Raw genomic sequence first — 24,541 nt, forward strand, 5'->3', positions numbered from 1 at the left:
TTTTTAATGTTTATTTGAGAGTGAGAGAGAGAGAGAGACAGAGTGTGAGCAGGGAAGGGGCAGAGAGAGAGGGAGACACAGAATCCAAAGCAGGCTCCAGGCTCTGAGCTGTCAGCAAAGAGCCCCATATGGGGCTTGAACTCAAGAACTGCAGGATCATGACTTGAGCTGAAGTCGGAAGCTTAACTGACTGAGCCACCTAGGTGCCCCTTAAATTTATTTTTTAATGTTTATTTTTGAGAGAGAGAGAGAGAGAGAGACAGACTGTGAGTGGGGAGTGGGGGAGGGGCAGAGAGAGAGGGAGACACAGAATCTGAGTAGGCTCCAGGCTCTGAGCTGTCTGCTTGAACCCATGAACCATGAGATCATGACCTGAACCGAAGTCAGACACTTAACCACCCAGGTGCCCCACGGTTTTAGTATATGAATAACATCACAGATGATCGAGAGGCTCTAAGCAGAACCATTTGTGTGTGTGTATGTGTGTGTGTGTGTGTGTGTGTTTTAATTTTAGAGAGAGAGCAGTTAAGAGGGTCAGAGGGAGAGAGAGTCTTTTTTAAAAGTTTGTTTATTTATTTTGAGAGAGAAGCAGGGTGCGCAGAGAGAGGAGAGAGAGAATCCCAAGCAGGTTCTGCACTATCAGTGCACAGCCCAATGTGGGGCTTGAACTCAACAAACCGTGAAATCATGACTTGAGCCCAAGTCAAGAGTTGGATGCTTAACCGACTAAGCCACCCAGGTGCCCTGAGAGAGAGAGAGAGAGGAAGTCTTAAGCAGGTTCCACGCTCAGCATGAAGCCTGATGCAAGGCTCAATCCCATGACCCTGGGATCATAATCTGAGCTGAAATCAAGAGTCAACCAGCCCCTCAACCGACTGACTGAGCCACCCAGGCACCCTTAAGCAGAATCACTTGTAAATATTCATGTATCAATTCTTTCATCCACAAAACAAATAACCTTTAAGCATGTAATTTTTATTAGGCATTAGTAGTTTTGGCAATAATAACAAGAATAATGTAATAGGCTCTTTACATAATGCATTGTTTCTAATTCTCACAACAACCTTGAAAGGAAGGTGTTATCTGTTCCATTTGACAGTGAAGTCGCTGGAGTTTGGGTAGCATGTCCATGATATCTCAGCAAGTGGGGGACTGAGCCCGGTCCCATCTGAGAAGTCTTAATTTTTCTACCTCTTTGTCCTAAAAACAGAGGGTGTAAGATCTTATTTTTCAAAATCCTTCATAATCTTATAGCTCATTTTTGGTGTGCATAAAAAAAGTGAAACGTGATCTGGTTACTTATGTACTTAACTTGATACAGCTTCTCATGGGAAAAGGATGTGGAGAGGAGAAAAGCAGAAATTCCTAAATAAAAATGTTATGCTTCTCTGTGCACAGCAGATGTAATAAATGCAATAATATACCCAATGTGCCTTACAGTCTTAAGTGGAGGACTAAAATTAATTTCAAACCACTGAGTCTGAAAATGACCTGGAGAGCTGCATTTCTTGATGTTTTGCATCAAATCTTCTGTTTGACCTCAGAAGCCCACTAATGACTTCAGGTAAAAACCAGGAAAGGGATGCGTCTGCATGGCTGTGAAGGGGCTACTGATTTCTCTGAATCTCAATACACAACATTAACTAGGTGAATAGACAGGGAATACCACCTGTGGTGTGGGGCAAGAGAGCCATTTTTATTCTTGCTCACATATCAACTTGCTTGTCGTCAGCTGAATACTGCCTGAGGTCTTGCTCTGTGTCTCTACCTTCTTTTCTGTCTGGAGAGAGATTCCAGCTGCCAGGCAGTTGACGCCACAAAGTGCCTTTGATTTCTTCTCCATAGTATTGGTACATGCATGTTTGCTGGGCCCGTAAACATAATTTTTAATGTCATAGTCATATTTTCCAATGCAAGAAAGCCCCTGTATGATTTTAGCACCAAGAAGCAAAGAAACTTGTTTCCTTTTCTGCAAAAAAAAAAAAAAAAAAAAAGTACTATTTCAAAATAGTGACCAATTCAGGCAAAGCAAGGAAAATGTTTGAGGTGGTAAATCTACTTCAGGCTTTCCCAAAGCTGGGGAATTGGAATACCCACCTGTAGCTTTGTTTAGGATTGCTATAGGCTCCACGAGCTCACTTTCTGTTTGTGCAAGAAAAGTTGCCTTTTGAAGGAATGTGGTACACACGCTCTTAATATAACATGAAAGGAAAGGTTCTTCGTGCCAAGAAATCACTCACATGGCATGGAATCCTTTTAAACAAATCTGGCGGCAAGCTTTTTTCTGGAAGCTTGACGGGAGAATGAAATAATTTAAAATTTTGTTCACAGAAGTCACCCTCGACCTCTCATATGGAGCTCTCAAAGCTGGTCTCCAAACACAAACTCGGCCCTTGCAGCTCTTCTGTGCAGCCCAAATGGGGTGCAAAACCTGCTGTCACTAATTGGGATGGCTTTCAGGTGGTGGTGAGGATTTTTAGATTTATGGCAAGTTCTAGATATGACTAGAGACACAGCACATTTGGAAGAATGGGGTGTAAGGGCGCCCGGGCTGGGAGGAAGCAGCCAATGCCTCCCAGGGTGATTATGTTGAAGTTCAGAACTGCAAATTCAGCAATGAGAGAAACGGGCTTTTTTGGAGGTTTCTGTTTTCTCTACAGCCAAGGACTGAACTTTTCTTTATTACGTTTGGCTCAGTACCTTTTCCTTTCTTTTTTTTTTAACATTTATTTTTGAGAGACAGAGTGAAACAGAGCACGAATAGGGGAGGGGCAGAGAGAGAGGGGAGACAGAATCTGAAGCAGGCTCCAGGCTCTGACCTGTCAGTACAGAGCCCGATGCGGGTCTTGAACTCACTGACCGCGAGATCATGACCTGAGCCAAAGTTGGCTGCCCAACCAACTGAGCCACCCAGGCGCCCCTTGGAACTTTTTCTTAACCAGTCATGTTTTCCTTAGGACAAGTCATGTTTTGTCCTTAGGACATCTTTTTTTTCTCTAACATTTTTTAATGTTTTTTATTTGAGACAGAGCATGAGTGAGAGAGGGGCAGACAGAGAAGGGTAATTGAAGCAGGGTCCAGGCTCCGAGCTGTCAGCACAGAGCCCGACACGAACCTCCAACTCACGAACCTGTGAGATCATGACCTGAGCCTAAGTCGAATGTCCAACTAACTGAGTCACCCAGGCATCCCATTCCTTAGGACCTCTTGATGCTGCTGGAAGCAGAGGAACTTTCCACCTTTGGTCCCTGATCCTCAGTTAAACTCCACTCATCTCCATGTTTGCAAATTTTTCCCATCCCGTTAACATTCTTCTTTAAAATGGAAACACACTGTTTCCATCTCAGCCCTGCTTGCTTGACCTTCCCTATCACTGATGATTTGTAGAAACAGAAAAGGCACTGCCGCCTTTGCATTCTTTTCCCAATTTGAGGCTTTTCTCCATTTGGAGAGACGGCTGCCTGTTGTTAGTGAGCCCCCTCTGACCTAAACCTTTGGAAAGAATTCAACCAAGGCAAGGACTCAGCCAAGAAATTAAACTGGATCAAACTTCTGAAGATTGGACAAAGCACAACGTTGGAGCACATATCTTCCCGAAAAAGGGCCCAAATCCCCCCTGCAAGTTACTTCCCTCAGCAACACCGGCGTGATAGGAAATATAAGGATGTTATTACCTTTTTATTTTTCTTTTTAATAAGTAATCTCTTAGGGTGAAAAAAAAGTAGTTATTTTATTCATAATGGACGTGGTAGCCATCATAAATCCCTGTTCTCTTGTTCTTTTGTCTTTTTTCTGACTGAATAGAATACGACTGTTTGAAGTTTGTTTGCTTTTGCCATCATCAAGGGCAGAATTCAACCCTCTTCCCAAATATGTGAGGATTGTTTTTAGATTTATGATGAAACCTAGACCTGCCTATGGTAAAGAATGGATATTTATTTCAATATGAAAGGCAGTCTCTTGAGAGCTTTGTGTGGGAACCATGCTATTTAAATATTTTTATGTTGGAAAGTCTGTCTTTTTCAAATCATTCTTGGCTTCCAGCCCTGGAGAGTGAAGCCTCATCCAGAGGGACAGGAGAAGAATCCTGGATTAGAAATCAAGAGATGTCCATGCCTTAGCTCAGTGTCTACTATGAATTTTCTCTGTCATCTCGAGCAAGTCATTTGTCTCCCTCTCTGCCTTGGTGGACAGGTGAGTGGAGTGATGTGGTTGAACCGAGGCAGTGAATTTGAACTTTTTTTATTTTGTGTTTTTCATAGCAGTGTCCTCTTTGCAAATGTAATCTTACATAAACTCTAGTACATAATGTAGATAAAAGCTATATTTTACTAGATAATTGATGAATCCTAAATTACCACCTTTATTACAAAATTAGGGAATGAAGGGGCACCTGGGTCTGTGAGTTCGAGCCCCGCATCGGACTCTGTGCGGACAGCTCAGGGCCCGGAGCCTGCTTCAGATTCTGTGTGTCCCTCTCGCTCTGCTCCTCCCCCAGTCATGCTCTCTCTCTCTCTCTCTCTCTCTCTCTCTCTCAAAAATAAATAAACGTAAAAAAATTAAAAACAAATAACATCTAGCTACCACAGCTGATTACAACTAAATTACATTTGAAGATGTTTAATTAATGGAAGGTTTTTGTTTTTTTTTTAAGCACAGAAGTTATTTATATTTTAATTTGAAATATATGTAGTAGGACCTTATCTTGGAACTCCTAAAAACTTCAGTGTAAAAACATACATTCAGGAACTTGCCACCCTTATCGTTAAAATAACTCTGAGAAGTCCGCCTAAGTTTAAAGACTCTGCCTCAATAAATTTGGTCAATTTTCATGCTTATCCAACTCCTTTCACGATGCCGTGTAGACCGTTATTCTACACGGATGATGACCACAAGCATGTTTCAGCAACTGCTTTTATCTGAGCACCAATTTCTATGTCATCGGAGTAGATATGATACACTTTTGACAAGTTATTTGATGATATCATAATCTAATCTAAAAACCTAATTTTTTCTCCAGTCATGTTTTATGTAGTAAGTCTTCTATGTGCTCATTAAAAAAATTTTTTTTAACGTTTATTTATTTTTGAGAGAGAGAGTGTGAGCAGGGGAGGGACAGAGAGAGGGAGACACAGAATCTGAAGCAGCCTCCAGGCTCTGAGCTGTCAGCACAGAGTCTGATATGGGGCTCAAACTCGAACTCACAAGCGGTGAGATCGTGTCCTGAGCTGAGCTGAAGTCAGGTGCTTAACCAACTGGGCCACCCAGGCACCCTGTTTGTTTGTTTGTTTTTTAAGTAATCTCTCCACTCTACATGGTGTCTGAACTCACGATCCTGAGATCGAGAGTCTCACACTCCACCATCTGAGCCTGCCAGGTGCCCCCTCCCCCCATTTTAAAAGTATTCCTTGTTTCATTTGTGTGACTTTGTGTAAAAACAAGCAAAACACAGACACCCCAAACTCCATATTTTCATTGGTCTGAATCATAAAACCTAAACTTTCAAGGAGTTTGCCAGATGTGTACTTTCAATATCCAATTTGGGGTTAGATCAGTGATGATAACCAGCATGGGATGGGCTCTCATAGGTATTTGGAAATTTGGGGGGACGTTTTTGGTTGTCTTGATACCTAAGGGCATCCTTTCTGGAGCCAAGGATGATGCTAACTGACCTTCACTTGTCTCCCTTAAATGCCAGCAGAAAGGAAGGGAGATTATGTTTTTGTAAACATCTGCTTGTTTAACATAACCCGGACTTTAAAAAGCTCTTTCTGGTAGAATTTGTCTTTTCCTCACTTGTGACTTTGGATGGGCCTGTTAAGAAGCTTTTATTGTCTGATTTAAGTTTTGTTCATAGGAAATTTTTGTTGATGACACTAAGTAGTTCAGTTAGGCAGGAGTGTCTGAGTTGCTTGTTTTTGGAACTTTTGTGTTTTGTTTCAAAATCATGTAATGTAGCAGAACCAGAGATTGGAAGATTTTACTGCCTGAACTATAAGAAGCTGAGCAATTTTAGTCACACTAAAATGAATGAGACTGGGTGACCACTGTCATTGTACTTTCTTGCCTTCAAAAACTTTCATGTGAAACGTATATAGGCACTTGTTTTCTTTCCTTCCCCCCCCCCACCCCAATTCTTATTTAAATTCTGGTTAACATATAATGTAATATTGGTTTCAGGAGTAGAATTTATTGATTCATCACTTGCATATAACACCCAGTGCTCAACACAAGTGCCTTCCTTAATGCTCATCACCCATTTAGCCCATCCCCCCCTTCCCTCCAGCAACCCTCAGTTTGTTCTCTATAGAAATCAGAGTTTCTTATTGTTTCCATCTCTCTTTTTTTCCCCCTTCCCCTATGTTCATCTGTATTGTTTCTTAAATTCCACATATGAATGAAATCATATGGTATTTGTGTTTTCTGCCTGACTTATTTCATTTAACATAATACATCCTAGCTCCATCCACGTCATTACGAATGGCAACATGACATTCTTTTTGATGGCCAAGTAATATTTCATTGCATATACATACCACATCTATAACTATTCATCAGTCGTTGGACACTCGGGCTCTTTCCATAGTTTGGCTATTGTTGATAATGCTCTTACAAACGTTGGGGTGTATGTGTCCCTTCAAATAAGTATTTTTGTACCCTTTGGGTAAATACCTAGTAGTGCAATTGCTAGGTCATGGGGTAGTTCTGTTTTTAAGTTTTTGAGGAACCTCCATACTGCTTTCCACAGTGGCTGCACCAGCTTGTATTCCCACCAACAGTGCAAGAGGGTTCCTTTTCTCTGCATCTTCAACATCTGTTGTTTCCTGAATTCTTAATTTTAGCCATTCTGACAGGTATGAGATGGTATTTCATCTTGGTTTTGATTTTTATTTCCCTGATGATGTGTGATGTTGAGCCTCTTTTCATGTGTCTGTTAGCCATTTTCTTTGGAAAAATGTCTATTCATGTCTTTTGCCCATTTCTTAAGATATTATTTGTTTTTTGGGTGCTGAGCTTGGTAGGTTCTTTATAGATTTTTGGATGCTAACCCTTTATCTGATATGCCATTTGAAAATATCTTCTCCGATTCTGTAGGCTGCCTTTTAGTTTTGTTGACTGTTTCTTTTGCTGTGCAGAACTTTTTTTTTATCTTCATGAGGTCCCAGTGGTTCATGCTATTTGCTTTTGAGATGTGTCTGGTCAGAAGTTACTCCAGCCGAGGTCAGAGAGGTTGCTGCCTGCTTTCTCCTCTAAGAGTTTGACGGTTTCCTATCTCACATTCAGGTCTTTAATCCATTTTGAGTTTATTTTTATGTATGGTTTAAGAAAATGGTCCAGTTTCATTCTTAATGTTGCTGTTGAGTTTTCCCAACACCATTTGTTGAAGGGACTGTCTTTTTTCCATTGGATATTTTTTCCTGCTTTGTCAAGGGTTAGTTGACCATATAATCATGGGCACTTGTGTTCATTTCATGTATTGTTGTACCATGCTGTGGTTGATCATTAGTAGAACATCACTTAGTACCAAATTGGCCCTTTTCATGATGAGGTACAATCACATTTATTTAACATATTTTCTCATTAAGCTTAATTTTTCAACCAATGACTCATTTCTACTTTTGAAGGTAATTCATCTCACTAGAAATTTTTCAAAAAAATTTAAAGAAAACGTATCCAAAACTCACCATCAATCCTAAGCTTAAATAATTATCATGACATATGTTACTTGTTTGCTGCACAGCTTTCTGTGGCTTTCTGACAAGAGCAAGCCCTGGGCAGAAGCATCTGAGCCTCGTCAGGCATTTGACAAATTTGATTAATGTGTGCTAGGGTTAGTCTACTTTCCTGTATCATTTTACAGGAGAGGCCATGTGCAAGTCTGGATTAAAAAAAACAAAAACAAAAAAACAGCAACACTGGTGCAGAATTACTACCTATTTAGTGTATTTTATATATATCCCAAAGATGACTAAAAAAAGAGAAAAAAAAGTTATAGTTCAGGGTCCCATGCATAAAAATGAAGAAACCTGTGGTATGCCTGGGTGACTCAGTCAGTTGAGCGTCTGACTATTGATTTTGGCTCAGGTCATGATCTTATGGTCTTGAGATCAAGCCCTGAGTTGGGCTCTGCACCGGGTGTGGAGCCTGCTTAGGATTCCCTCTCTCCCTCTGCCCCTCAATTTCTCTCTCTCTCAAAAAAAAAAAAAAAAAAACTTAAAAAAATATAATAAAATGAAGAAATTGGAATAAAAGTTAATATGATGGTGGTCTCCAGTGTTTTAAAATAAACTTCTTTTTAAGGGGGCGCCACACTTGTGGGGCTTGAACTTCCGACCCTGAGTTCAAGATCTGAGCTGAGATCAAGAGCTAGATGCCTAACTGATTGAGCCACCCAGGCACCCTTCAAAGTTGGTGTATTTAAAAAAAATTTTTAAAGTTTATTTAATTATTCTGAGAGAGAGAGAAAGTGCGAGTGGGGAACGGGCAGAGAGAGAGAGAGAGAGAATCCTAAACAGCCTCAGCACTATCAGCACGAAGCCAGATGCAGGGCTCAAACTCATGAACCATGAGTTCATGACCTGAGTGTAAATTGGATGCTTTTTTTTAATGTTTATTTGTTTTTGAGAGAGAGAGAAAGTGTGTGTGTTTGGGGGGGCAGGGGAAGGACAGAGAGAGAGGGAGACACAGAACCCACAGCAGGCTCCAGGCTCTGAGCTGTCAGTGCACAGCCCAATGCAGGGCCTGAACTCACGAACCGTGAGATCATGACCTGAGCTGAAGTTGGACACTTAACCAACTGAGCCACCCAGGCGCCCTGGAAGTTGGTGTTTTTAATGACACTTTAAAAATAGTTATAATGTATACTGGCTGATTTCGACCTGCCTGGACTCTCAGTCTGCCTAACAGTATTGCTTGGTCTGGTCCGAGCTAGCTCCATCCTTTCTTCTTCCTCAATCCAATCTCATCGTTTCTATGTCAGCTTCAGTTTAAACAATTCTGGTGCAGACATGGGCCCTTCTCAAGATTTTCTCTTTTTCCCTCACCCAGCTCCCAATTCTAAACCCCCAGGGGCTGACACAATCACTGTTTGAGATAGTGGAGGAGGGGACACTTTATTTCTTGGTCTTTCCTTGGCTTGTTTCAGTGGGGAGTGAATGGCAAGTTAGCCTGTGTTTATTGAATTCACAGCAAACAACTTGGCACACAGGATGGCTCTCGAATTTAGCTGCGTTCTCTTTTACTTACGTCAGGAAGTCCATGCCTTAGCTTTGTAATGTGTTCCTTTTCCCTGCAGATGGCCTCTAGGCAGGTGTACATCCATGTCTACCCACATGGGGCCTGTGGAAACTTCTGGATCTCCTTCATCCCCTTAGGAGCTGCAGGGAAACCCAGGGGCTTGTTTTCAGCTCCTCTGTGCTATGGATAACGCCTTGTTGCCTTCTCTGCTGTCTTACCCCCTTAGAGCCCAGAGAGATCTGTCGGCTGTGCCTTTCAAAATACTTCAAGTTTGGAGCTGAACACATGTTCTCTTTACCTTGGGATTTCCTAGTTTACAGGTTTTCCATATAGTCTTCTCTGGTGACTGGCTCCTGTTTCCTTCTCCAAAGCTCTCCTTTTATGCTGTTTCCTTCTCCAAAGGAAACATTATGCTGTTTCCTTCTCCAAAGCTCTCCTTTTTCTTTCTCCCTTCGAAAGCTTTTAAAAATCTATTTGTGGTGAGGGGTGGAGGAACAGAAGAAAATCTCTCGGTTTAGATCTACTTGTAATATTTTGTTGTCTTTCTCTGGGTAGAGGTGGGGGAGGCAATTTCCTGTTGACCTTAGAGATGAAGAATGTGGTGTCTTTCTCTCCTTGTTTTATAGCAAAAGATTATGCTCGGGGGGTGGGGGGTGGTGGGAATCAGGTGAGCAGGTAGGAAAGAGCACACCGTTAAGACTTTGAAATGTCGGGGCGCCTGGGTGGCGCAGTCGGTTAAGCGTCCGACTTCAGCCAGGTCACGATCTCGCGGTCCGGGAGTTTGAGCCCCGCGTCGGGCTCTGGGCTGATGGCTCAGAGCCTGGAGCCTGTTTCCGATTCTGTGTCTCCCTCTCTCTCTGCCCCTCCCCTGTTCATACTCTGTCTCTCTCTGTCCCAAAAATAAATAAACGTTGAAAAAAAAAAAAAAAAGACTTTGAAATGTCATCATGCCACAAAAATTAAACAAACACAATGAGCACCTTAAAAATCAACCATTTCTTCTTCCTTGAAATTTATTTGAAAACAGCTTGTCTACAAGATGTAGAAAGTTCCTTCAAAGAGGAAATTCTTCAGTTTTCTGATGCTGAGTGATGATGACAATTATACTTTGATTTCTCAAGGATTAACACAAGCACGGCAGAGTCATCCCCTTAAACACTAGTGATGGTGAGGAGATTTTCTTTGTAGAGAAAATGCGAACTGGTGGCCTCAAGGAAGAAAGGAAGGAGAAGAGAAATCATTGAAAGGTGAGAATAGAGGTAGCAGGATCCCTGTTAAAAGGAAGAAAAAATTCCCTACCCACAGAACACTTCTGACAACACATGTGTGGGGTTTTTTCCCACACCAGCCCTTTCAAAACCAACTGGGTGTCCTATGCTTCAACTGATGCTATCCAGAATTAGCAGAGACCCCAGAGGTCAAGGGATCCCAAGACTGCCCCCAGTAGCAAGCCCCAAGTTGTCACCTGTACTTTTGACCAACAGGCTATAAATCAGGGGCTCCTCCAACCCCCTCCTCTGGTTCAGTAATTTGCTATCACGGCTCACATGACTCAGGGAAACACTTATGTTTACTGCTTTATTATGAAGGATATCATAAAGCATACAGATAAACAGCCAGGTGAAGGCGTACATAGGGAAAAGTCCGGAAGGGTCCTGAGCATGAGGGCTTCTTCCCCCTTGGAGTTGGGGGTGTGCCAGCTTCCTGTCACATGGATGTGTTCATTAACCCAGAAGTTGTCTGAACCCTGTAGTTTTGGGATTTAAAAACATTTTTTATTTTATTTTTGAGAGAGAGAGAGAGACTGAGCAGGGGAGGGGCAGAGAGAGAGAGAGGGAGACACAGAATTTGAAGAAGGCTCCAGGCTCTGAGCTGTCAGCACAGAGCCCAACGTGGGGCTTGAACTCACGGACCGCGAGATCATGACCTGAGCCGAAGTTGGATGCTTAACCAACTGAGCCACTGAGGTGCCCCCATCTAGCCCTTTTCTTAAGTAGGCAACAAGGAAAAACCACTCTGGCTAGTAATTCAGGTAAAAAGTTTACTACATAGGTGAGTCTCAGTCTCCGACTAAAAGTAACATTGAGGGATTTACAAAAAAGGAAAAAGGTCCTGATGGGGAAGAGAGTGTACAGTAAAAACTTCAGTATAAACCTGTGCTGTTTTTGAAGGCCCAGAGCTGGGGTCAGAATCACATAGATGTGGATACTGTTTCTCCATCCTCAGAAGTGAAGAAATGTCTCTTATGATACAATTAAGGGAAACAAGTTAAAGTTGCAAATAAGAGAGAAATACTCTTGAGGAAAAGCTAGAGGAACTTCTTCGTCTTCCTACCTTCATTCAGATCTACTAGCCCACCTCCATTTGTACCCATGCTCTCTGCCTTTTCTCACTTTTTAATGTCCCTGCCTCTGTCACAACCAACTCCTTCACCTATATTCCAGATTCCTGTCCCTCTCATCTTCTCCTGGACTCTCCTGCATCATGATGTCCCTGTCCTTCCAGGACTGGTTCTGTCAGCACATAAACGCCTAAGTGTCTCCCATTGGTTGACCCCGTGGGTCTTTCCTCTCTTTCCTCATTTCTCAATTTATTGTTTCTAACCTTGAAAGTGTTGTTTATAATCATTGTATACTCATTCGCTCCTCCTCCTAGTCTCTCTTAACTATCTCCAGGCAATCACCTAAAATAATAATTAATAATATTCAGTTGTTTACTTTTTTGTTATTGGTGTCATCCTTCTAGAATTTAAATGTATTGAAAATAAGGTCTTTTTTTTTGCCTTGATCAATGTTGGATCCTGAGTTTCTAGAATGATGTTTAGCACATGGTTGGCATTCACTATTTAGTGAGTAGTAATAGAACATCAGATAGTTCTTCAAAGCCAAACTTTGAGTTCCAGAACCTAATGTTTACTGGGCCAATGCATTCCTTCACTGGTAATATTACCTTTTCTCACAATGACTATTTAAAAATTTTATTTTTATCTTTTTAAGGTTTATTTATTTTCAAGAGAGAGAGAGAGTGAGTGCGATCAAGGAGGGGCAGAGAGAGAGGGAGGCACAGAGTCTGAGGCAGGCTCCAGGCTCTGAACTGTCAGCACAGAGCCCAATATGGGGCTTGAACTCATGAACGGTGAGATCATGACCTGAGTTGAAGTCGGACACTCAACTGACCGAGCCACCCAGGCACCCCACCCACAATGACTATTTTAAAACTTTCTAATCTCTCTAGAATTTTAAGTACTTCTTGGTCCCTCTTTCTCACTTTCAAAAAACATTTTATACTCTACAAATCAAAAGGGAGCTATTTCTAGGTCATTATGTCTGAAGATGAGGAAGTGACTTATGTGTGTTCTACATTGTTTTTTTATTTATCTTTATTTATCACAACCTTTTTAAGCAGAATGTAACTTGAGCACCACATTTCCATTCATACAACTTGGTCTGAGTTATTTTTCAAATACCTTTGCAACATGCCTAGGTAGGCTCATAATTTTGCTGTCTAAACAATACTTTTTCTTTAAAAAACAAGCCCTATGGATAGTTACTCCTACCAAGTTGGATCAATTTAATGTACTAATTTCCAGTGGACCACAGGGGAGAATAAAAGACACAATGTAATTTTCTTTTATTACATTTTCTGCATATCTGGTGAAACTTCACTAAGTTAAGATGCTAACAATCCTCTGCTTTTTTACTTGGTTTATTTAAACTTCTTTCAAATTAGAAGTGAAAAGGAAAAAGTAATGAATTGAGTGAATGGCCAGAAAACCTCATTGTGCAATACTTCAACCTGTTCCTCTTTATAGCACTTAAAAAATTATTTTTTATTTTTTATTTTTACTTATTTATTTTTTTAAAAGTAGGCTCTATGCCCAACTCAGACCTGAACTCACAACCCTGAGACCAAGAGTCGCAGGCTCCATTAACTAAACCGGCCAGGTACCCCTGGAGATTTTATTTTTAAGTGATCCTTACTTCCAGTGTGGGGCTTGAATTTACAATCCTGAGATTAAGAGTCGCATGCTTTACTGACTGAGCCAGCCAGGAGACCATATTGGCACCTTTTTGTAAAGAGCTAGTATCTCTTAGCTTTGTAAAAATTTATTTGCCCGTGAACTGAACTCCTTTATACCCTGCATGACCAATGTTCATAAAAACAGTTAAGAGTTAACTTCATTCATTGTTTCCATGTACTGTCTTTCCCCTCTTCAGCTGATTCTAGTTTAACTTCTAGCCCACCACTGCACTGAATCTCTTCTACCAGTGAACTCCATGTTCTAAATCCAAAAATTTATCAATCTTTATTTGTAGACTCTTTATCAGTATTTAACACTATGGACTCCTTTCTTCTTCAAATGCCCCCTTCTATTGTTTTTATGACCCTCCCCTCTTCTACGTTTCTTCCTGTCTCATCAATTTTAGCCTTGTGGGCTTGTCTTTCTTTATCCTTTAAATTGGCAATTTTTAGGGTTCTATCTGGAGCTGTCTTCCTGGCCCACTTAACATGTTTCCCCTCAATAATCTCCATTTTCTTGGTTTCAAGTATTTTGTATGTCGACAATTCCATCCCTTTTTATCCTGAGCTTCAGACCTATATATCTGCCTAATCTGTTAACATTTCCATTCAGTTATCTAGTCTGAATCTAAATCCATTGTCTTACCCACTAGACCTTCATTTTCCTGAGTTCCCATCTTCATGAAAAGTACTTTGTTCAGCCAAAGCCAAGCTTGACAAAGCCAAGTGTTTATTCCAGTATCTTGAAGAATATCAAGATTCACTCACACCCATGCTGTGTCTTAACAACACACATTTTCTCTAAGCAAGTGAGGAAGAATAGAGGAGAGGCTTAACCAGTGTCTACTAATTTTCAATTATAGTCTCAAGCTAAGTATTTTTAAGACCCAGATGTTAACCTAACAAGGATAATAGGAGGTCAGCAGGACTATTTAGTGTAAATTGAATTAATGTACTCTTTATGGCCAGAGTTCTATTGTGTATTGATGGTTTGGACATTTGTTAATCTACCTTTCAATGATTTCAAAAGATGTGGCCTAAAGAGTTGTTGTGGTGATTTCTGGGGATATTTTGAATCTAAACCCGGGGTACCTATATAATAGTCAGGTCCACTAAAATTTCAGTGAAATACTGTACAAGAAAGAAGAGTCTTCTATGCTAGAGTAAAATGATGTTAAATGAAGCTTTTCCTTTTGTCTTAGGTTTTGGCTGAGGTCCCAGAACTGGGTACTATGGTTATTAAAATCCCACATTAAAGAGATATATGGACCCATTTACTAATTTTCATTGGAGAGAGAAAGAAGTTTACTCAAAGGATTTTGTAGTAGAGTTTTGTGAAATTTTATCTCTCTGGCCCTTATAGAAGAGGAGTCTTTATCCATGGGTCCCTTAAGCCACGTGATGGGAGGATTTGGAACCAGTGTCACAGGGACTGAACCAAACAAAGTGCAATTACATCATGCTTAGGGGGATCCAATGGTTTCCCTGGGGGAAGAGAGACTGGTGCTTGGGATTGGGAAGTTGTGTTGGATGAGTAAGTTTTAAATTGGATATATAATAGAGTTTTAAAAAATAAAATCTTATTTTAGAGTAGTTTTAGAAAAATAATTGTGAAGGCGTTCAGAGTTCCTACATATCCCACATTCAATTTCCCGTTATGACCATCTTATATATTAGTATGATAGAGTAGTCACAAACAATGAACCAGTTTTTTTAGTTTTTCCCTGAACTTTTCAGAAAGATACATAGGAAAAAATAAAAGATAGCCAAAGTGTATATAATAGAACAAAAAAGATATATAAGAAATATAGTGAAGATATAACATGAGTATTCTCCTTCTCTTTTCCATCCCACTATTATACACAGTTTGTCCTGCAGCTAGGAATTTATACATAGCACAAAAATTAGAGAATACTTCTCTAACATAGTTGAAAGAATTGTGGGTGAGAACATGTTTGTTAAATGTATGTTAAGCCATTGTGTCATAGGTCACCCATTAGAGTGTTAACTATTCAAAGAAGATTCATAAAAAATTAAAAGTGGTGTGCTTATCTAAATATGAGATTCCTTTTCCTTTCAGAGGCACAGATAAAACTCCTGTGCAATGAAAGTAAAAGAAACAGAAATGGCAAATATGTATGGTAAATGATCAATTAAAGCCTGATATCAAAAATATTTATAAAGAAAAATATTTTTAAGGAAATTATTAAGTTTGCAATGGAAAAGTGGACAATGGCTATGGTGATAGAGAAATTGCATACAATGATATACAAATATTCATTTAACATTTATAAATTGTTGAAAGGAAAGCAAGCTAAGAATAATATAAACAAGAGTTTAAAAATCCATTGATAAGATTTGGGAGAAATTGGCAAATCACGATTTCTTGGAGGCACTATTAATTGGTTCAACCTTCTTCTAAAAAAATTGTTTTTTAAATGTTTATTTATTTTTGAGGGAGAGGGAGACAGAGTGTGAGCAGGGGAGGGGCAGAGAGAGAAGGAGACATAGAATCTGAAGCAGGCTCCAGGCTGTGAGCCGTCAGCACAGATCCTGATGCGGGGCTTGAACTCACCAACAGCGAGTTCATGACCTTAGCCAAAGTCAGGTTCTTAACCAACTGAGCCACCCAGGTGCCCCTAAAAGATTTTATTTTTAAGTAATCTCTACATCCAACAGGGGGCTCAAAATTTACAACCCTGAGATCAAGAGTTGCATGCTATACAAACTGAGTCAGCCAGGTGCCCCTGTATACATTTTATATACATAGAACAAAAGAGTTGTATGTATGTAGCAAAAGAATTTTAAGTAAAAAAATTAAAAGATAATTTTTTATCAATAAAGATTATATAAAAACAATACATTTTGAAAAAGTCATAGAAATGTAATCAGTAGGGCTTACATAAACTGGTTATCAGTACAATTTTTTAAAAGAAATTTTAATAACAAAACTGTCATTAAACATTTATTACTTTGATATTAATTAATATTTTTAAAAAGATAAATTGACGGATATATTTTCTTCCTGAGAAGAACAAATAGGTATTATGGCATCAATAGATATGATAGTATCATATTAAGTATCTGTCCAAATAGTGAACAAAACCTAAAATGCTTTTATTTCTTTTCCCTTTTGTTTAATTCTTTTCCCTTTTGTTTAATCTATGCATATTTCAGAGAAAATTGCATCCAAATCTCAGATTCATCTTTTAATTCGTAAGAATGCTCATTTGGAAAATTCGGTGTTCTGTGTTCAAGAATCTTATTTATTAGATATTCAGTGTTCTCTTGTTTTGGTGAAAGAAACCACAATTAAACTTTCTATGGTTCTGTTTGGGAAACCATGCCCCCTTTCCTACCGATAAAAAGTGCCATGACACATTGTAAAGGCATAATGTGCTAGTTACAAGCTTATTGAATTTTTATGAAGAGAAAAGGGTCAGAGCAAGTTATGTAAGTAGGTCTCATGTGAAAAGAGATTCTATAATCTGGAAAGCAATAAAAATAGAAGTTATAAAACACAACTCATTAAGGCCTATGAACAATGAAGGGGTAGGTTTATCAAGACCATTTAAAGAGGCGAATTGAGTCTTAATTTTGGCTTAATTAGCAATTAATACCAGATATTTACTTCTTTTGCAAGGCAAGGAGCCAAGGCAAACCATGCAGTTTGTTCAAAGCTCATAGTTTTTTTCCTGTGGTGCAAATAATGGTAATATAATTACCAGAATACAATTCTATCATCCATTTATTTATTGATTTTTTATGTTTATTTATTTTTGAGAGAGAGAGAGAGAGAGAGAGTGCAAGCAGGGAAGGGGCAGAGAGTGAGGCAGACACAGAATCCAAAGCAGGCTCCAGGCTCCAAGTTGTCAGCATAGAGCCCAACGTGGGGCTCAAACTCATGGACCGCAAGATCATGACCTGAGCTGAAGTCAGACGCTTAACAGACTCAGCCACTCAGTCCCCCCTCTATCGTCCATATTTATATTTTTCCCTAAATTTTGATACTTTGGCAGGCAACACGGAGTAAATACATTGAATATTTGTGTGATATGACACATGATGACGTTTAAACTGAAAATGTTGAATTTCATTAAGTTTATTTAACAACTAGCAATGGTACGACGGTGAAAAGGACACTTTCCTCCCTCTTCTGTCTCATTTGTTCACATAAATAAAATCAGACTGTCGTCAAATGTTTTCCCTGCTAAGATTTTAATACATACTCATTTTAAAAGACAACAGTTCTGGGGCGCCTGGGTGGCGCAGTCGGTTAAGCGTCCGACTTCAGCCAGGTCACGATCTCGCGGTCCCTGAGTTCGAGCCCCGCATCGGGCTCTGGGCTGATGGCTCAGAGCCTGGAGCCTGTTTCCGATTCTGTGTCTCCCTCTCTCTCTGCCCCTCCCCCGTTCATGCTGTGTCTCTCTCTGTCCCAAAAATAAATAAACGTTGAAAAAAAAAAAAAAATTTTAAAAGACAACAGTTCAGTTTAAAAGACTACAAATCCTCTGGTTTATGTTTCCAAAGAATAAGATAGTTGTCGCAGAAATGAAGAAAAGCAGATGATGGCGTGTTTGTAAATCTGCTTGAGAATGAATCATCAAAAGTTTTTGAGAAAAAGTGCCTCTTTCAGGGTCCTTCAAAGGATAAAGGAATGATTTTCTAGACACCTCCATTTTGGGTAGCTTTATTTATTTATTACTTTTATTTATTTTTATTTTTTTATTAAAAAAATTTTTTTAACGTTTCAATTATTTTTGAGACAGGGAGAGACAGAGCATGAACAGGGGAGGGTCAGAGAGAGGGAGACACAGAATCTGAAACAGGCTCCAGACTGAGCTGTCAGCACAGAGCCCGACGCGGGGCTCGAACTCATGAACCGTGAGATCATGACCTGAGCCGAAGTCGGTCGCTTTACCGATTGAGCCACCCAGGCGCCCCACTTTTATTATTTTTTTTTAATATAATTTATTGTCAAATTGGCTTACAACACCCAGTGCTCATCCCAACAAGTGCCCTCCTCAATGCCCATTTTCGCCCATTTTCCCCTCTCCCCTATCCCCATCCCCATCCATCCTCAGTTTGTTCTCTGTATTTCAGAGTCTCTTATGGTTTGTCTCCCTCCCTCTCTGTTTTTCCCTCCTTCCATTTCCCCCATGGTCTTCTGTTAAGTTTCTCAAGATCCACATAGGAGTGAAAACATATGATATTTGTCTTTCTCTGATTGACTTATTTCACTCAGCATAGATTGCCATGCACAGTATAGCTATTTTAAGGCTTCGCTTTCCATAGCATTCTCCTCACCTTGAAAACAACATATGGTCTCCAGACCTCCTTGCCACCTGAAAAATGACTATGAACAACAGCCAGATCTTTCCTGTTCTTTATAGAATTTTTTTTAAATGAACGTTTCTTTCTCCTCCATCAGCCTTTTCTCGTCTGAAGTTTTATATGAAGAGAGACATTCTCTAAATCATTCGTTCAAATAAATTTATCAAAAATTGCCTCAGACATACCACATAGTCATAGACATGTTGGCTCAGAAACTCTATATTAACATCTAAGAAATTGCTGCCTCTGCTCTTTTTTGAAAGAATAAAATAGGATTTAATATCACGTTCAAGAATAATTCTGAAATGTAACTGATGGGGAGAACATAGGTCTGTCTGTTCAGCCATTTTGTTTGAAGGCCTCAATAGATTAGGAAGGCAGGAGAAATGGGTTTTAGAATTGTCTCTTCATGAACTTACTGTGTGGCCTACATTTTCTCTCCTGGAGTGAGGAACACATTGGTCTAAAACAGATGATCTTTACAGTGTTTCCAGTCTTATGACGTGACTTTGTTTTCTATATTATCATCATATACTATGTTCATATTGTCACCTAAGAATTATTTCAGTTATTTATTGCTGCATTACTAACCACCAAAAACTTAGTGGCGTAAAAAAACGAACATTTTATTATCTTTTATGATTCTTTAACTTGGCTAGGATCACCTGGGTGATTCCTCTGGTCTGTGGGATGTTTACTGGGGCTGTTGGCATCTAAAGGCTTGAATGGGCTAGAATATCTAAGATGTCTTGTCAGTTGGTGCTGGCTGTTGGTCTGGAGCTCAGCTGGGTTCACTGGCCTTGATTCTCCTCAATTCAGCTTCTCCATGTGGATCAGGATTCTTTTTTAAATTTATATATGTATTTTAAAAATTTTTAAAAATGTTTTATTTATTTTTGAGACAGAGAGAGACAGAGCATGAGTGGGGGAGGGGCAGAGAGAGAGGAAGACACAGAATTCTTAGCAGGCTCCAGGTTATGAGCTGTCAGTACAGAGCCTGATGTAAGGCCTGAACCCATGAACTGTGAGATCATGACCTGAGCTGAAGTCAGTCGGCTGCTTAACTGACTGAGCCACCCAGGCGCCCCTGGATCGGACTTTTTACAGCGTATTCTAACACAGTTTCAAGTGGCAGAAAGTGTGAGTAGCCAGTTCTTTCAAAGTTTGGGCTTGTAAGTCCCAAAACATCATCTCTGTTGCATCCTATAGGTGAAAATATGCACAGGATTAGCCCAGGTCCAAAGAAAGGGGAACTTACCCCTACGTAGCTCTTAGTGAGCTGTGGCATATGTACAACAGGAAGGGAGGGAATTGATGGTGGCCAGATTTGAAAGCTTTAGTGCCTCTAAAAGAAGAGGCCAGAGAACTAGCTAGCTTGCTCTCTTCCAGCCATGGGAGATCTAATGAAGTCAGTCCTCTGAAACCCAGAAGAGGGCCCTCAATAGGACTTGATCAGGCTGGCATCCTGATCGTGGGCCTCCAGCCTCTGGAACTGTGAGAAACAAATTTCTGTTGTTGATAAGCCACCTAGTTTATGGTGTTTTGTTGTAGCAGCCTGAGCTAAGCCAAAGTGTGGCCAGGATTCTTTGGTGTAGTTCCTTAGAAGGAAAGCCATGTTTAAAAAAAAAAAAAAAAAAAAAAAAAAAAGACAAATGGTCTGACACGTATCCAGCACGTAATCATGGGAGAGGGATAGGGTAGCCACAGGGACAACTCTGTTCCAAAAGGGGGCAGAGAGGAGGTGTATAGCAATTTTGGAATCAAGTTGGCCACAAGCCACCATTTCTGTTGACTCAGAGAACAGGAAGTACTCTTTAATTAGGGTTCTGCTACTGGAAAGTAATTTTCTGTGGCTTCTGGGTCTGCCTTCTGGGTTCTGGGTCAACCCTCTAAGTCACACTATGTTTCCCACAGGAAATGGCACATGCTTGCATCTGAGTAGCACTCTCAGCTTGATTTCTGCTTTGAAGCCTCTTTTTATTTTGAACTGTCTTTGACCCATTTAGCCAAAGACTTTGTAGGCTTCCTACATACTTCCTATGTAACTTGTGTTTCTACACAACTGTATTTCAAGTTAGGATCTGCTCCTTTAGACAAAAGCCACACTTACAAACCCCCCTTCTACCTTGTGCTGAGACACAGAGTGCTATAGGAGGAATGCTTTTAAGATTCTTAGTAATCTTATGGTCTCTCAGAAGATCTATGAGGAAACAACTTCAATATTTCTGAGTTTAACGAAGGGTCTTATAGCCACATTTTATTTTATTTTATTTTATGTTATTTAATTTTAATTTTGTTACTTTAATTTTATTTCCAGTGCAGTTAACATACAGTGTTTTAAGTGTACAATGTTAGTGATTCATCGCTTACGTATAACACCCAGTGCTCATCACAACAAGTGCCCTCCTTAATACCCATCACCCATTTAACGCCCCCCCCACTTCCTTCTGGTAATCCTCTGTTGTCCAAAGCTAAGAGTCTGTTTCTTTCTTTGCCCTTCTCTCCCCGCCTACCCTCCCCCCCATTCATTTGTTTTGTTTCTTAAATTCCACATATGAGTGAAATCATATAGTGCTTGTTTTTCTCAGACTGATATTTTATTTAGCATAACACTCTCTAGCTCCAACCGTGCCATTGGCATAGCCACACTCTTAATCCAAACTTTAGCCTGAGGCCGCATTTTCCTGGCAATATTATTATCTCATTTTAAAGACGAGGAAGCTGAGGCTTAGAAGGTTATGTGACTTCCAAAAACACATACTGCCAATTTCCTCTCTTCCTGAAATCCAAAATTGAATAGGAGGAGCCAGAAATAAAGAGGAAAAATAAAAAGAAAATAAAAAAATATAAGGAAAAGTCTGTCTCTAATACAAGTTCAAAATGCTGAGACCCATGAGGGAGAAAGAAGATCAGACAGGCTTCCTGAAAAAGGCAGCACTGGGTTTGGACAAACATGAAATGGGAGGGAAGGACACTTCAGGCAGAGAAACCAGAAGGGAGAGGATTGGATGTGATGAGGAAGAGAGTCTACTACTGAGATGCAGGGGCCTTTCTGGGATGGATAGTGGCCATGGGGATGATAGTGAGGTATAATGAGGCATATGACTGAACGTGTAGGGTTGGGTGAATTTTGGAACTTGGACTCCTAGACTGAAGAGGTTGGATTTAACAAGAATTCAGGGGTTTTCAGCATGATCTGTTGGTTCTACTTGTGTACATTATCATTCACACATCTTTACATGTTCTTTTCGTAGTCCAGTCTGAATAACGAATATGAAAAGAGTTTAAATGGAAGCAGTGTGGCATAGCAGTTGAGAGCCTGAATTCTAGACTCAGGCAGACCTGAATTAAGACCAAGTCTACCACCTACCATTTGTATCTCTTTGGGAAATGATCTTAGCTTCTAAGCCTCCGTTATCTCACGTTGAACTGAAATACCTATCTCAGAAGTTTGCCATGAATATCACATGAGATAGTATGTGTAAGCCACTTAGTATAGATTAGGGCACGTGGTAAATTATCAGTAAATATTGTTATAAGTGATTTTTATCGGGGAGCCTGAGTGGCCCTAACCCCCAATGTGACTATATTTGGACATAGAGCCTTTAAGAATGTAATTGAGGTTAAGTGAGGTCAGAATGGTGGAGCCCTAATCTCATAGGACTGGTGTCCTTATAAGGAGAGGAAAAGATACTAGAGACTTCTCTCCACACCTGCACACAGAGGAAAGGCCATGTGAGGTCATAGTGAGGAGGTGGCCATCTACAAGCCAGAATGAGAAGCCTCATCAAAAACCAATCCTGACGGCATTTGGTCTTAGACTTCCAGCCTCCAAAGCTGTGGGAAAATAAATACTTGTTTAAGCCCCGCGGTCTGTGGCATTTTGTTATGTTAGCCCTAGCAGACTAATACACTGGTTAATGAAAATGAACTCACTAATAAATAAAAGAATGAAAAACTGTATTCTTTTGTACTACACTTGATCTTAGCCAAAAGGCCGAGAATCGATGAAACTATTCTTTTGTATTCTAACAATGTCACAGAGCTTTCCTTTTAGCAAGACAATAAAGATTTTTTTCCACCAGCCTAGACAATGGTAGTTGAAGCACAAATATTTCATTGCCGCTTTAGAAGTTTATTATAAAATCTTATGAAAACTCATGTTACAAAATATAACATAGCCATATGGTGTTAATATGCTGTGGATTATGTGTTTGTTGGGGATGAGTGTGTGGTGAGGAGAGAATGGTAAATAAAATATGATAAACAATCTCTTTAAAAAAATTTTTTTTAGTGTTTATTTTTGAAAGAGAGAGAGAGAGACAGATTGCAAACGGGGGAGGGACAGAGAGAAAGGGAGACACAGAATGCAAAGCAGGTTCTAGGCTCTGAGCTGTCAGCACAGAGCTCAACGCAGGGCTCAAACTCATGGACTGCGACTTCATGACCTGAGCCGGAGTCGGCTGCCCAACCAACTGAGCCACCCAGGTGCCCTAACAATCTCTCTAAGATGTGTACTTACTTTTCAGGGTGACCGTATATTCAGTTATGAAATGTTTCAGCAAACCAAGAGGCCATGGATTATATGAGATGCACTGTTATTTTATACATAATTTTTATGTATAAAATTTATATTTTATACATAATATTTAGAAAGAAAATACAAACCAGAATGCTTATTATATCAAAGGTAAGATATATTAACATGTGAAAAAAAAAGTTCATTTTAGGATCTGGGAGTTTAATAGTGGTTGACTATTAAATGCAACAGTTAGGGCCCCTGGGTGGCTCAGATGGTTAAGTGGTGATTTCAGCTCAGGTCATGATCTTATGGTTGTGAGATTAAGCCCTGCATCAGACTCTGTGCTGACAGCATGGAGCCTGTTTGAGATTCTCTCTCTCCATCTCTCTCTGTCCCTCCCTCTCTCTCTCTCTCTAAAGAAATTAATATTAAAAAATAAATTCAACAGTCAAACTATCTTAGATATGATAAAAACTCTATAGTTCTTTTTATAGGAGTTGCTGCTAGAGAATTTGTGTATGTAGACATTTTTGTATGTGATTAATTAACTGCTCTGCTCTATGTAGAATAGTACTAGTAGGTACCATCTTTTAGATAACTGATTTAAAAACTCATTATTCAAATAATTTTCTGTAGGACTATAGGACTTTGTTCTCTTGTAGAACCTCTGATTGAAAAAAGCTGCCAGAGAGTAATGAAGAGAAGAATCTTTAAGAGTTTAAAGTTTCTCATTAAGTAGATGAAAAACAGCCAGTCGGAAAATGGTTATTTTATTTCCACAGGAATCTATACTACTTTCTGAACACCATTCTGGAAGAATGTAATCATGGAGACCTCCGGACTCCACCTCCAGATATCATATTAGTAGTAGTATCAGAACCACGTTTATCTTCTTTCAAGTATAATAGTCTGAACACTTTCATTGCAAACGACAGAATCCAAGTTGAATTCCATAACAATTTTTCCAGATCTTAGGTAGAATTGGATTAAACTTCTCAAATTTTGCTGTTAGGAAGCTCTCCATTTATTTGCTTTATTTTTCTTTAACTTCCTTCTCTAATAGTCTCTCTTTTTGTGGTGGGAAAGCTCGTGCTTGGAAAGGAGGGGTTTTGTATGGTTCCTGCAGCTTAGTATCTCATTAGGAGGAAATTATCTCTCCTCTGTAATCTACAGGGAAGAAACACATTGGCCCTTTTTGGCCATATTCCTGGGCCATCATTGTCATGAAGGGGTCAGGTTCTTAGATTGTCCAGTTTGAGTCATATGACTTCCTTTGTGGCTTAAGGAGTGGGCCCCTAGATTGAAAGGCACTACAGATATACATGGAGTGTAGGGGAGGGGGGTACAATTTGAAAAATGGCTACAGGGCAATAGAAATAACACATATGCATTATTTTTTTTTAATTATTTTTTTTTAGATTTATTTAT

The 24,541-nt window shown here is 39.8% G+C and overlaps 1 pseudogene; it reads right to left on the bottom strand.

The window, feature by feature from the left end:
- Window positions 1-22,476: 22,476 nt before the first annotated feature.
- LOC123592377 lies at window positions 22,477-22,600 on the bottom strand (annotated as a pseudogene).
- Between the last annotated feature and the right edge of the window lie 1,941 nt (window positions 22,601-24,541).

The sequence above is a fragment of the Leopardus geoffroyi genome, chromosome B4, assembly GCF_018350155.1.
Source record: "Leopardus geoffroyi isolate Oge1 chromosome B4, O.geoffroyi_Oge1_pat1.0, whole genome shotgun sequence".
NCBI classification, from domain to species: Eukaryota; Metazoa; Chordata; class Mammalia; order Carnivora; family Felidae; genus Leopardus; species Leopardus geoffroyi.